Consider the following 15,695-nt stretch of genomic DNA (forward strand, 5'->3'; position numbering starts at 1 on the left):
AACAGTTCTCCAGCCAAAGGTTAATTCAGTTCCCAGAAAGGAGAAAGTCCTGTCTGCCAATTAGTGTGTAATGTGTGAGACTGAAACCAAGTACTGAGTCCCAGGCTGCTGCTTCAGGAATTCAAAGTTAGGCTGAAGCTCATTTTCCCTCTCATATTCCCTAAATCTTATTCACGATTAACAATTTCTACAGTTTGAAGCAGTCTGAGCTTTTCATTTTGAAGCTTGAATGTAAGAATACTGAAATATCCTGTCATAAGAAGCCAGAATTGGAATATACAGACCATAATTATAGAAGTGGAAGAAACTTCCATCTCAAAATTATTTTTTTTTAAAACACTGTTAAAAGAAAAAAAGTTTTATAGCAGGAAAAGAAATAGAGTATTCTACTGCTTAAATTTGTTTACTTGTAGCTACAGTGTAGGATTCAGAGACAGCTATTAAATAGTTCTATTAAATTTAAAAAAAATCACCTTTATGTAATTTACACTACTCATGTAAGATGCTAAAATTATGTCTATATGATAAAAGCTAAGGACATACTAATTCTCCTTTCTTGTTATGGTAAAAGTTAAATACTTTGCCTTTTATACAGTCCCATATAGTTGGTCAAATCCAAACCTAAAATTATGTCATAAAATTTCTTCCATTTGAATGGAGAGATTTAATAACTACAATTATGAGGGAGAGAGCAACAGCCAATTTATGGATTTGTTTCCTGTCAATAAATCTAGGCGATGTTTTCTCGTTTTCAGGAACTAGTATTGATGGCAAATACACCCTATTTTCTCTGTTTTTTTCTCCCCCTTCCTTCTCTGCAAGTTGTACCCTTCATCTTCTGAAAAAATGCCATAGGTTGTCCCTGTGGATGTCTGCAGTGAGCAGCCTGTGCTGTGAAAAATCCCTTCCTAAAGATTCAGGTCCTCAGTCCCTTCTCCAGCTCTATCACAGCAGTGTTAGTTACAATCCATTCACCTTCCTTCCAGCCACAGTGGAAAACTGTACACATCAGCAGGTCAGCTCCACATCTCCCAGTTTCCCACCAGCACATGCCTAAGTCATGCAGAGGGACAAAAGGGGAAAAGATCTGGGACTGGTCTGGAGCAGCTTGCTTCTCTTTAGCCAGCCAAGAAGTGCACTCTGCTCAGCCACTCAGTGAGACTCACACAACAGATAAATGCTGCGGTCATGTGGAACTAAATTTGGGTCTCTCTCTTCTCCTCTGCTACCTGTAGGCACTTAGACATCTTTGAGACCTCAACCTCTCACACAAATTGAATTGCAGATTCCAAGATTAGCTGTGAACACAGAGCGTCACTGTAATTGTCCACATGTTTTGCCTTTACCTGTTTGAAGCATGTGAGAAGAGGACAATGTAAAATCATCCCAATTTCAGGTACTAGGTCCCAGCTGTGTTGTCCAACACCACTGTGAAACCCAGCCTGACAACCAGTGTGACTGAGTTCCCTCCTTTCAGACAGGTCTTATCTTAAAGTCTGTGGTTTTATCAAACATGCTTTGCATAGAATAACTTTGCAAAGAGAGTAGAATGTATCCTACCCTGAGCTGTTAAGTGTCCTCAGACAAACAATGAAAGAAACAGATTTCTTATTGAAAAGAGACAAAATGGACAGACAAGGGGAAAAGGGAAAATACTACTAATAATAATAATATTTAAAGGCTTACTGCAGCAGCACTTATCCAAGTTAGGCTTGCTAAAAAACCCTTACAAACCACTAACAGCTTTGTAAAGAGATTACAAAGGCTGGAATTTATCCAGAGTGCTTCAGCTGGACTTTTTTCTTTGTCTTTCAATATAAAATAATTCACTGAAGTCTCACTTGAGATGGAAAAGTATCCTATAAGCAAGTACAGTACACTGTAAGGACATATAATGCTTGAGTATCCTCAACTCAGTGTCTCAAATTTATGTTCAAAGATCCACTTTTAAAGCATTGTATAAATGGCTTCACAATTTAATTAAAGGCTTATAAGCTTTATTGAATGAACTCTTCAGCATGATCTCCTCACCAGCTTATGACTACAGAGACATTATTTAGGGAACATTAACCTCAATCTTTCATTTCAATCAAAACTTATAATTTTAAACTTTTAAAGGCAACTTATCTTGCATATAAAATTACAAACAAAAAGTGGATTTCAAACATGATATAAAATAACTGCCTATCAATCTTCCCTACCAGACCTTCCACACTCATACTATCTTAGCCTGCAGATCCAATTATCCTCCAACATTTGCTGCTCAACCATGCTGAGATTATTCACCAGCCCTCCAGTTAGACTGTAATAAGAGGTCTGTGGGTGCATTTCCACTCAAAGAAATAAGGTATAAATGCTGGAATTGCCATCACATCTTTTTGAGTTACATGCACAGTCATAAACTGTACAGTAATGAAACAGACTTTTTCCAGCTGCTTTATCCATTCATTTGCATGATATTTGGACTTGCTAATTCAAAAGAAAAAAATAAAATTAATCTAGGTGCAGTGTGTCTTTAAGATGATGCATCTCTTGACCTAAAGGCCTTACAAAGTACTAATATCCCATGGAAGATATTTCCTCCTGTGCCCAGACAGCCAAAGCTCCAACAGGGGTATGTGATTACCCTCTGTAAAGGCAATCTCAGCCCCTTAATATTTTTATTGTTTTTTTTAAGCTTTACATCTTAAGAGAGCAATCATCCACACTGAAACCAGGTTGACCTCAAAGATTATGTTCTGTACAAAATTCAGCAGACTTTTTGCTGTTCAGCAAAAAAAAAAATCTAACAGCAGATTAATGATAAAATGGTTTCTGATATGCCAGTCTTCATGGTGTTTTCTCGCTGCAGTAGTTGTACATCGTGGCAAAACAAAAGCCCTCTGCCACAGGACATCAGTATACATTGCCAAAAGTGTCAGAACCACAGTTTCCAGCCCAAAGCTGCAACTACTTGAACTGCAGGAGTCATTTCATTAGCTGACAGCTGCAATAAACTGTTCTTTCTCTGTGTGGAGAAGCTACTGGTGGGAGGTACAATTCACACAGGCAGTCTCCATAAATCATATACCACTTTAAGAAAAATATACTTAAGGAAACATTGACACATTAGTGCAGTACCTTCCCTATTTATTATCCTTGTGTTCTTAGTGCATTAATTCCCTAACAGTCTGTATTTCAAAAGCTCTCAACAGACTTTAAAGACATGGACAAAGTTCAGGAAAATTCAATCATTTTGTTCCCATTTGTACTATTTCTTCTGATCTAGAGAATCTAGAGCCTTGGTGTTTCTTGATGACCTGTTTCTAGTCAAAATGTTCCTACTGACCCAGGAAAAACAGAATTAGATTCTTTAGTTACAGGTTGAAACCATGATGCTGGAATTTATTTACTGTGTTGCTGCTATGTAAGGTAACAAGAAATTGTAACTGGAAATGTAATCAGCTGAAAAAGCCACTAAGACACTTCAAAACCATATGGTATTAATTAAATACAGCCTATCATTGAATAATTAACATGCATAGACATTTTCGAGTCTTTAATGCTGTGATAACCTTTAGTCTCCTAAAAGTCTAAGGAAAATTGTAGATGGATGTGAGTCATGAAGGGGGTTGGAACAGGCTTCAGTGTCACAAATGAGTGTTTGCCAGCCACTGCTGAGCCAGGCAAGTAATAGGTCCTCAGGTCTACCTCTTCAAATGGTTTCTCTATTATTCACACACTTTTTATTGAAAATCCCGGCAGGTAATAACTGCAGCTGAACATCCAGCTTTGTTTTGTTTCTTTAAATCCATGTTACATTCCATACACAAACCCATATCAGGTATGTAATCTCCATTCTCATAGTGAATCCCCTCTATTCTTCACCAGTAGCTTATTATTAAAGAAACAGAAATGTTACATTTGAATAAAAAAATAGCATTGATAGAAAGATGGGTTGTGTAATATTTGCTACTGAATTTACTGTCCCTTGCATTTTTTTTTAATCACATTACATTATACAAGCAATTACACAGCATGTAGTTTTGTTTTTTTTGGTTTTGTTTGTTTTTCTTTTGCTTGTTTCATTCTTTTTTGGTTTTTTGTTTGGTTTGGTTTGGTTGGGTTTTTTTTAATTTGGAAGCACACTGAAAAGGATTGATATGGGCATTTTACTTCTGAACTGCAGTCATTCTATTTTAGGTGATTAATACCAACCAATTAAAAAACTACTGCAGTTGAAGCAGATTCTTGGAGAGGGGTGTCACGTCTCTGTGACAGACACATAATTAGCTGTCACATCCACAGGGTATTCCCAAACACCAAGGAGAAACAACAAAGCAAAGCAAACCAGGCACCTTCTTCCTGCACTCCAGCAATGGCTCTAAGCAGCAGGTGCTCCAGGTGGAGCAGCATTTAAGTTGTCTTAGCTGCCTATGGGAGCAGTTCTTATCTCTTCAGTTTTCTGAGCCACTTTAGGAAGTCAGAGAGAACAAAAAAACACTCTCAAGGTTATGTATTTCCATTCCTTTTCTCCAGAATTTTCATCAGAATTACTGATGAGAAGAATGTCTGTTCCACTAGAGGGAGGAGCAGGCTCAGGAACTGAATTCCCAACAAATATTCCAGTGCCACCTACAATGACAGATTTACTCCTATGGGAAGGATGATCCGTTGTCAGAAAGTGTTGAAAGGGCACAACTGGAATAGCAAGTTTTTTAACAACAAAAATAAAAGAAAAAATAAAAGGAAGAATCCCACTTGAAATACACTTGGATTTCTTGTTTTGTCCCTGTTTATCCTGAAAAGAGGGTGTGATTTTGGTCATAAATAATTTATTTCATAATATATACAGGTTTCTGGACCATTCTTTTCTTTGACATAGAAATAAAGCTACCTGGAGTAGAGCAGCAATTTGTACCTTCTCTCCTTTCATGCAAAGGGCTTCATGTAGATGTTTATTTCCTTGTATTCTGTCATATTGCTTCTTGTGGCTTAGATTTGGTAGCAAGGTATTATCTTCATAAAAAAACCTGATATATTTAATAACTTACACATTATCCATACCTTTTAAGTATGAAGATATTAATACTTCTAATTCTCATGTTTTCCCCCTGAAATATAGTTGGGATAGAACAGATCTAGAGATTTCCAAAGTTCAATTTTTCCCAAAGAAAGTTTGAGAAATGCAAAGCCCCCTGGTCAGAGCTTCTATCTGTTCACCTGCATATAACTCTATGGCAAATGACTCATGAAAAGATTAAAGTCACTCACTACAGAAACTATTTTTAGTGACTTTGGCTGGGACAAGTCCCCTGACTCTTTAGTGCAGCTCAAGGAGATAAAGGAGCAGCTGCATCTTATGCAGACAAGCAAGGCTACAAGGAGACATGGCTGCAGTCCAACCTATCCATCCTACCTGACAGAAAATAGCTGTACCAGAACAGGAGGACATTCATGGAAGGGCTGGAACCTGCCACACATTCCTCTCCTCCTCCTCCCACTCTGAAACAATGCTCAGAGTGAAGCACAATTTCTCCTTTGGGGCACTTTGTGATGCCATCCATGCAGTACATGCAACACTAAGCAGGTTTCTGTCTTCTGGGTGGGTTTGACCAGCAGCTGTCATGTTTGACTCTCTGTCTGATGACTGAGAGGCAGTCTTAAAACAAACAAACAAACAAACAAACAAACAAACCCACTCTGTTGCGCAATCAATCTAGACATGACTCCAGCCTAGAGAGGTGCTGTGTTCAGAGAGGAGGGTGCACTTAAATGTGTTCTGAAGTCTGCAGGGAATAGGTTTCACAGTGCTTTAGCACACACCCTTAGAAGATCTTGTCTCTTGCAGAAGTTTTACTGCATTCTACATTCCATCAGACCAGAAAGAGACATTATCTACAGAGCTTGAAAAATTCTGTTTATCCTGGACCAAAAGCATTAAACTCCCTGGATATTAAGACAGGAGCCTTGAACTTGATGGGATGCAAAGAGTAGGGTCAACATGCTTCTGGCAGTCCCAGCAGGAAATGTGCTGCATGCAATTTTATATTGCCTAGTGTTTTCTAAATATTTAGTCTCTCATGCTTCTCATTACAGAGGCTCAGCCAAGAATCAATGAAAATCTGAGGTCAGCTGAAATTTTCCTGCCTTCTCAGAGATGTGTGAACCGTTCTCCCAAACAACATGTTATATTATAGTCAGAATAAAAACAGAAAGAGCTTTAGAATCACCCATGATCATCTCAGCAGAAAAGGGCAGAACTGTCTTGTACTGAACTGCAAGAAATGTCTAGTGGTTGTCTTATAATAGGTTATTCCTGACAGCAGGATAAGAAGACGTGTGTAGTTTGAGATTAGAAATGCATTGCAGAGTCATACAGAGGTCAGTGAGGAGAAATTTGCATTATTTTTCTATTCCTGAAGTATATAGATTTCCCTTCTGACTGTCTCAGATCTGTGATGATAAGCAGATGAGCAGCAAAGCTGTAGGATTCACCCTTGCTTCCTGTTGTCAGAAAAACCCCATTCTGAATAATATCTTCCACCAGCGGTTGGGCTCTCTCTGGATCAATGTAAAGTGATGGCCACTGCCTCTCTTGATCTCTGCTGATTAGCACAGAACTTGTGTCTCATTAGTCAGATTTGGGTGATGCTGGGCACAGAGGGCACCTGAGCAACAGCAGGTTATGAACTATGCAGCCTTACAAAAAGCAGCACAATAAAATGGATGTTTTTTGCTTTGCAGTATTCTGCATGCCTTGGCATAGATCAAGATCGGTTTCACCTGATTTCATCTTTTAAAGTGCTGCCTCTTGCTGGGAGTTGCATAAAGTGAAATTGTTTCATTGGCACAAATCAATGGGAGTAGGCTAAAAAGAATTATTGTACTTGCACTTAAAGTTATTTATCAAGTGAAGCAAATGCATACCCATTAAGAAATGTCCTAAAATAAGCAAAGAGGGTAACCATCAGCAAAAAAATCAGGGAGCCACTTTGAGCCTATAGGCATTTTTTTTTCCCTTATGCAAAAATATATGTGGCCTCAGATAAAAAAGCAGAGATTTACCCTAATGACAGTAGAAATCTATTCTAAGAGATTTAGGGTAACCTTTCCTGAAAATCAGACTTCAATATTTAAATAGACAATTTTCAAAAGACGTGTTTTTACAGAAATAGAGCTGTGACCTATGTTGCCCATGAGCTATTGCATATTTGCACACTGTCTGTGCCATATATGACATTAAAGGAATGATATTGAGAGAGGATAAAGAAATCATTCAGATCACCTACTTCAAATTTCTCCTAGCAGAGATTTTGAGAGACTTATTTCTTATTTGAAAAAAAAAAAGTTCACAGTTCATAGTAAACAGTATTGTTGCTCATATTATGACTATGATGTGAGAAATAAAAAAAAATAAAATAAAAATATGCAATTGCAATTTACATGCAAACACAAGCAAAACCACTTTAATTACACAAGCTACTGACAGAAACACAACACCCCTATGCAATCAAGTCTGAGTATGGCAAGACATGAAAATGCTCATCCTGCTCTTAGCCATTTATGCTTACTACATTTTAATATTTGTTACCAGAACTTTTCAGATGAAAAAAACCTCACCATCTCAGAACATGTCCAAGAGCTAAACTTTGTATAATCTTATACATTACATGTACATTTCAAGATTGAAAGCTTTGTACTTCTCAAGTTGAACTGTTATGGACAGAACTCTGTGCATTTGATTAAAGTATGGGTTTGATCTTTTTCGGCTGAGATAATGCTTCAAAGTAGAGAAATACCCCTTATCCTGCACATTGTTGAGGAACTAGAAAATTTAAATTCTTGTTTGGGTAATGTGTTGAACACAAATGATGGAATAATCTTCATTCTACCATGGCTGTAAAATTACAGAATTTTACAGAAAATTAACTCTTTTCCCCTTAGAAAAGAGGAAAACTGCTTCTTGGTTTAATCTAGTCATTATCATTATTTAGATATATATTATTTATTTGGTGGTCCTCTCCTTACTGTGGCTGTTTTCTGATAGGAGGTTCACTAATACACACAAGGCTCTGGGGTACTCAAAAATACACTTCAGCAAGCAGAGATAAATTTAACTCACAGTGTCAAATCTCCATTCAAGATGAAGAATATTTGGACCTCGTAATTCCTTCTGCCATACTTTCCATTCTCTCATTCCTCTCGTATTTCACCCAGAGGAAGTGTTCCTATCTTTGCATTACAGAATGGAGATAGTTCAAACGAGTGCCTTGCTTTCATCCATGTGCAGCACACCCAATATGAAAGTTATTTCAAACAGTTTCTTCAGTGCTTCATTTTTAAGCCATGGCCAGTTAAACTTGATAACCATACCCTGATATGGGAAACAGTGACACTTTTTGAATTTCCCTAGACCTTATGAGTGCAATGTTCTCAAGAACAGCTTCTTTCTTCTTTTGAAATTCAGAAGGATTATTAGCCAAAAATTCTTAGCTGCATCAGGGGTTTATCTGGGGACTGAAGCTGACTTTATTATATTCAAACACTTCAGTTAGAATTGTCTGCAGTCCTGTCTGTATGCAGACAATTTGTTTAATTTTCCTGTTCGATTTTTTAACACAGAAAGGATTTTTTGTTTCAGTTGTCAGCTATAAAAACTCAAGCATGGGTTCAAAGAGTCAAGCCATATCCTTAAATTCATTTATCACTAACAAAATTCTTTACACAGCTAGGGTGGATTTCAGACATAAACTTGCAGAGTAATTTATCTGAGTCACAACTACCACTGGTGATAAAGGAGAGTGAAAGTAAAGCAATTGACTTTCACATGTCATGTTGGGTGTGGCAGGAATTGCAGTTGGAAGTTTAGTAAGTTGGACTGTTTTATAAGGACTCAAAATGAGTTAACAACTCTTTTGTCCAGCTGTTCTTAGTAAAATCCTAAAGTATTTGCATTCTTGGAACAAAAGCAAGCTACAAACATTGTAGCAATTAGTTTAGATTTCCATATTTTCCCTGGGCAGCACCATATGCAGTGAATCTCCTCCTGTAATTTGTTCTTACACCTATATTGGTTTGGAGGACTGCATTAACTTTCATCTTTAGGGGTTTTTTGGTGCTTTCTATCACTAGTTCATTTTGAGTGTTGAAGTGTTAATGAAGGCTTGAAAAAAGTTCCTTAAGCCTTGGGGTTTTTAAGAATGTACTGCAGGACACTAAAAAGTGTGATTTAAGCAACACAACACATTTACTCACAGCAAGTGTCTCACAAAGACAAAATTTCTTCCCTTAATTTCTACAGTTACTTTTAGAAAGAAAAGAGCTAGAACAACAACAACAACAAAATATTAAATAAAACAAACTGAGTGCTTAATTGACAATCACGTCTGAGCTCAAACAGGCACATAAAATAGTAGAAGCATCAAGGAGTGATATATTAGATGACATAGTCAGATATGGCTTTTTTTGAATATGTAGTCACCATTACAGCAAACTTAGTGTGAAAAGTCACCTTTGTTGGCAAGTGAATCCTATTTTAACAGATGAGTCAAATTCTTTCTTATGCCACTTTTAGGAGCAGAACATATTTAATTGTTATGGGGAATAACAAAGATGCACACAAGTTTACTTTTCATGCCTCCACATTTCTTCTCTCACACAGAGTCTCTGAGAGGGAAATCCAGAGCTTATGCAGAATGATTTCCCCTAAACTGAAGAAAGTGATATCGAAAAATCCACATTCTAATTTCTACTTAATGTGTTTCTTTCCTCAGCCTGAAAATTTCTCCAGAGGTGTGGGGATAACGCAGAACTTTCTCAGGTAGGGAACTTGGATCAACCTCCCAGTGATCCAGAATCAGGATGAAAGGAATTTTGGACTCAAAGCCACGCCTTGGTTGAAGGAAGCCTCATGCTCTGAGCCAAGTGAAGATCCAGGCAGCATGAACTACAATACAAACCATGGCAGCTACCACACCTCAAAAGACTGAGGAGAAAGGGAAGGAATGATATATAGGGAAGGAATTGCTTCATGTGGAAGCAAGGGACCTCAATTCCAGCTCTTGCTAGATCCTGTGACTGTTCTAGGTCTCTGATATCTCCTCAGCCCTAACTAACTATTCAGTGTTATGGTTCAAGGAAGATTAAAGGAAGAAGGACAAGGAACAGATTCCATCTCTATTGTCCCAGGCTGCAAGAAGAAAACGATGGCACTAGGGCCCCAAACAGCACATAAGAAAAGTCTGAGGCTCAGAAACTCAAGCACTTGTCTGAAGACAAGACTTTCTGGGCTCTGGCTCCTACTCTCCTTAGATTAATTTTAAACATTAACCACAGAGTATTTGTTTGAAACCAGTTGTATGACAAAGTCCCACCAAAACTAGCAGTATTTCCCCTCAGCTGGGGACAACCAGTAGGTCACCAGTCCACACTGCTCTTCCCTGACAACTAATTTTCTTCTGCCACATTCATATTGTTGGTAAAAGGATCAAACTAACTTACTCCTCTTACTGAAGAACAAGAGCTGAGTGTGGAAAGAGGACAAATACACTCAATGAGTTCACTACTGACAAAGGAAAAAGCTAGAGGACACCTGGGGAAACAAATTTACTCTAAGAACATGACTTGGCAGACCTGGAGGACAGATCTGAAAATGTCTAAGAAAAAGATAGATGATACAGGATTTGAAACAAACAAAAATGCGCTTAAGGAAGTCACACAGAGATGGCCAGGGGAGGTGGGAGGATGGTCCACACTTGGATCTCACTATGGGCAAGGACAGATTAATGAATGGAGAAGTTTAGAGGACAGAGTTAATTGAAGCAAAGGATTGATGTGTTTGGACAGACTATAAATTGGCAATAGTGAGAGAGAACTGATGGGGCTGATGATTAGAAGAAGGATAGGGAGTGAAAGATTTATGGACTGAGCAGTTTAGACAGATAGAGTACTACAGGTGAAACACAGGATATCTATTAAGCCTCTTGTAGATTGGAAGAAACATTTTATTGCATCTCCCCGCATGCTAGGTGAGAATTACTTGAGTCTTGTGAAATCTAATGTGCTGTTTAACCTACATGCTCAAGTATAGATCCTTGTTTTACAGTTCTTTCAAGGGCTTTAGGGTTATTCATTTTCCCTGTAGTGTCTACAGTTTTTTTTTCAAGTCTGTAATGTAATTGCTGGGGAGGACACACCATGATACTCTTCGTATTTCTGTTAAGCGATGGATCATTTTGATGAAGGTAGAAATTTGAAATTTTCTGAACTTTCCTTAAAGAGACTCTTTTCCTTATAATACAACCAAAGGTGTGCAAATCCACTTAAACTGTGTGAGTTATCATGTCATGAATCAAGGAAAGAAGTGGAAGAAACATTAGGCCAAAAGTACCTCATGAACCTAGAACCAAGGGCTGAACTATTTTCACAGAGCTTGACTAATACAACTTAAAATAAAGTGTTGACAAAAAGTGTTATCCAGAGACTTTAGTAGTGATATGCAATTATTCCATTATTTTCCTCAACAGAAAAAATGAAAATATGTCAATTTACTGATCTTGTATATTAACAAAGACATAGTTAAGGAAGTAACAAGGCTGTACAGAAATACATTAATAAAAGGGCATACACTCTATATGTTAAAAAATAATAACATATAATGATTTATAATAATTTGCATTTTAAGACTTACAAAAGGGCATCTGGAAAAGACATAGAGATGGAAAAAGTAAAATTTAAGCTCACTATCTAAATCTCCATCTTTTCATTTCATTTTCATTTCACAAGCACACTTCATTTCACAAGGTTAGTAGCCTCGGATGGATTCACACATTATACACAAAATTTCTGTCACCTGCTACCTGAGAGTCCAGGTCTGGCCCTAAAACAAAGCAACATGAGATTGCTACATATTTCTGAGGACACAAAACACCCTCAAAAGGGCAGGTGCAAAATTTGGGCAAACAAAAATCACAGTGTACTAAAAATTGTTGTGTTTTTACCTAGACTCATTTGCTAATCAGCTTATTCCACCATGGAAGCATCACAGCCCATGGAATTGCTCTCAAATGAAAGGTCTAGAAAATAAAAGTACCTTCTTTTGTCCTATCATTCTTTTTTCTTTCTTTCTCCTTTGTTTGCACACTTACCTATTGACTCATACAAGTGTGCTAAATTATGCAACAACAAACAAGTCAGGGAATCCCAGACAGAAGAAGACAGATTTCTCAAGTCTCAGTTCTACTTAATACTTTACACACAGGTAAAGCATATTGCCTCTGCTTATCTGTATGCATTGAAATTTCCTATGGTTTCCTAGAAAAATGATAAAAACCTGAGCCTCCTAGGAATAACATTTTTGCCTCTGTTGCTTGGATTGGAGTTTGGTTGTGCACATATGCCTTGAAAAGCTACTGGAAGGAAAGACTTTTTCATGTATAAGGTCCATATGGGTTATGTTGCTTATTGTGGTCCAAACCCAATTGTATCAGGGACAATATGAAAAGTTCACAAAGCAGGGGAAAAGAAAAAAAGTCCCAAACAAAAGAAATTAAAAAAAACAACTGAACTCAAATAATCCTTCCCTCTTTTTAAACACCTATTGGGATGTCTTTGTCAATTTGCAGATGCCTCATTGTAAAACTGGCATCATCATTAGTCATCCTCCTTTCTCCAGTATTTAACTGGTCAATGCTCAATATTGAGGATTCAATATTACCAAGGAAAGAATGAGGAAAGTGGTTAAGATTTTTTTTCACTGATTAAAAAGTCAGTCAACAATCACCAAGCTCAGTTGTGTCACATTTCCACAATGGCATCCTTTGTTTTTATGAGGGTTCTTACAGAAATCAGTGCAGCTTTTAGGCAAGTGTCAGCCATGGTACCAAAAATGCTTGCAGAAATCTGTTATTGTAGAGGGTTGGGATAAAATTGCTATAGAATTTGTAGAAGTTTGGCTGTGCTTGATGGAAGACTGAAAAGCAATAAATTACCCTGAGAAGCATTAGAGTAATTTTACTAGCTTTCTGCCTTCTTTCCTTGCTCTTAATCACCAAAAGCTGGATCTCTTTCCACACTCCTGTAGCCTCTTCATACCAGTGTAATGCACCTGGAATGTACAGCAGTGCAAGATGTAAGAAGACACATATGCGGACAAATATAAAATTAATTAAGAAAAGCAGCACGTAGTAAGAGCCAGATGTGATGTTTGGAGATTAGCTTTACTACTCCATAATACAGCAGGACATGTTTAACCTGTTTTGTCTACAAGGTGCATACAACAAAGACTGCTTTTTCCTTAAGTGAAGAGAGTGAACTTCAGCTTAATAAGAAACCTCAAATGCCACATCTTGCCTATCAGTTGAACCTCAACATGTATCTACACACAGTGCTCTACTATTAGAGAACTGTCCCTTCTACCCACATATCTATGAAACACGGGTCTGACACGAAACGTTTTTTCCCTCAAAAGAAAAGAAAAGCCTCTAAAGGTCTTCAGTGTACTCAGTACAACCAGCAACTTAAAAATAATTCTTTTTATAACTAAAATGTGAAATTGAAATGAAAAACATCTTAACTCCATTTAAACCCCTTTTTGAATCATCAATCATTAATTAACCCTAATACATCCCAGTGAACATGAAGGAAAGAAACAACAACCAATAAAAATGGAATTTTGATCTAGTTATATGTAAAGTTAATTGCGTCCATCCTGAATTTCGCGCGTGTGTTTTGCACTTTTCTCTCCGTATATGTGGTAATTTTTTTTTATTTTTATTTTTTTTTTTTTTGTGATACCTTCACACTCAGGTGCGGCACCGTTCCTGCTGCCAACCCTCCACCGAAGGAGAGGTTCTCGGTCCATCCCCCGCGTGGCAGAACCGCGCAGGGACCGGGAGGAGCCGGCAGAGAGCCTCCCCCAGCACCGGGATGGGGTCCGGTTCCCTCCAGCGGCGGCGAGGGCGCGGTACCCTCCTCTGGCCGGGCCGGGCACCGCGCCGAGCATCCTCGGCCAGGGCGATGCCCCGCGGGGAGGGGGCGAAGCGGGGCTGCGGCACTGCAGCAGCAGGAGCAGCTGCTGCAGCGGAGCCAGAGACGACCTCCCTCCTCCTCCTCCTCCTCTTCCTCCTCCTCCTTCTCCTTCTCCTCCTCCCCCCGCCCCTCCGCGCCGCGCCGGGGGCCCTCCATTGTGCGGGGAGGCGGCCGCACACCCGCGGGATGCGCATCCCCTCCGAGCGCCGCAGCGCCCCTGCCTAGAGACAGGCGCTGCCCCCGCCCTCGGCTGGCGGGCTCGCTGTCACATCCCCCTCCGGTGCTGCGCTTTCCATTTCTAAGCATACTTACGCACCCACATAAATGTATATACACACGAACATATAGATATATTCACTTCCCCCCCTCCCGCGGAATTCCGCTCTGCGCCCCGCGGGGAATCGTCGGGGGTAGAGGAGGGCGCTTCCCCCGCAGCGCTGCTCCTCGGCGCCGGCATCCCCACCAGAAGGGAAAAGGTTTCTGCGAGCACGGCGAAAACAAAGCCGGCGCTCCTCGCCCGGGCTGCGAGGAGCGACCCGCCAGAAGTTGCGGTACGGATCCCCCGCTGCGCCCCGCTCCGCGGGACAGCCGGAGCGGCACCCCGAGATGGCCCGGGAGCGGCGGGCACGGCGAGGGATGCCGGCTGAGCAGCGGTCAAACTTCTTTGTTAATCACACCCGAGCCCCCCGGGCGGCTAGAGGAGCGGGGGATGCAGCTCGCAGAGCCCCCGGCAACTTTTCCCGACGAGGCGCACGCCGCCGGTACCCGCGCAGAAACTTGTTGGACCGCAAACCCTGCGCACTCGCGACTTTGGCATCCCCTCTCCCGCGGTGACCTCTCCCGGCGCCTCCGGGAAACTGTTGTTGCCTCCCTCGCCCGGGGCCGGTGCCCGGCAGCGGGGAGCGGCCATCCCGTCCCTGCGGAGCCCGGCCGGAGCCCGGCACCGGCCGCAGCTTCGGGACTTGGGGACTCACCCTGCGGGATCAGGCGGCTCTCAGAAAACTAGCGGTTCCATCATCCAGGCGGTCCTTCCCAACTTTCCGTGCATAGGGCGAGGACGGAGCTCCGTGTATTTATATGGAGAGGGAGAGCGAGGGTGAGAGAGAGAGAGAGGAAGCGCGCTGAAGTCGACAAGCCGTTCAGCAGACTTTTGAATAAAAGGGGGATGAAACCGGATTCTTCCCAGTATCAGGACCCTGGAAAAATCAAATCCTTCTCCGGAAAGGGATTCTTTCGGCCCCGTTCTCCGCGTTACTCTTAGGGCTCGGAGCGGCAGGCATTGCATACAAATAGAGCCCGGCAGCGGCGGCGATTGGCGGCGGCGGCGCCCCCCGGGTCCTACAGCCCCGGCGGCGGGCGGCCACAAAGCCGAGCGGCGGCGGCGGCGGCTCCGGGGCGGGCACGGGCTGGGGGACGGCGGCGGGGGCGAGTCCCGCTCAATTGATTCGTTACCTCGCCCATCGTGATACGTGCGGCGATGTTCGAGCGGGAGAAAGGCACGCTCTGAAAGGATGTCGTGCCATCTCCCCTTCCCTAACTGCTCTTGCAGGGCTATTGTGCAGTGTGGTATGAGAAATGTGTCTGGTTTTTAAAAACAGGGCTTTATTTGTCTACAACCTTTTTTTTTCCCCCCCCTTCTCCTGAGCTGTCAGAATTATCTGTCACGTTCCCTAATAATTATGTAG

General features: G+C 40.8%; 1 protein-coding gene across 3 annotated transcripts in view; it reads right to left on the minus strand.

Annotated features, from left to right (window-relative positions):
* Nucleotides 1–15,086, minus strand: part of ROBO1 (roundabout guidance receptor 1) — a 690,461-nt gene extending 675,375 nt beyond the window's left edge. For all 3 annotated transcript variants that reach the window (XM_088050995.1, XM_088050997.1, XM_088050994.1), the window contains exon 1: nucleotides 14,985–15,086. The gene's annotated coding sequence lies outside the window, so the exon portion shown is untranslated. The remainder of the gene's footprint in view (nucleotides 1–14,984) is intronic.
* Between the last annotated feature and the right edge of the window lie 609 nt (nucleotides 15,087–15,695).

The sequence above is a fragment of the Pseudopodoces humilis genome, chromosome 2 (assembly GCF_049639895.1).
Source record: "Pseudopodoces humilis isolate 2021_Gansu_Grassland_sample_001 chromosome 2, ASM4963989v1, whole genome shotgun sequence".
Classification (NCBI taxonomy): domain Eukaryota; kingdom Metazoa; phylum Chordata; class Aves; order Passeriformes; family Paridae; genus Pseudopodoces; species Pseudopodoces humilis.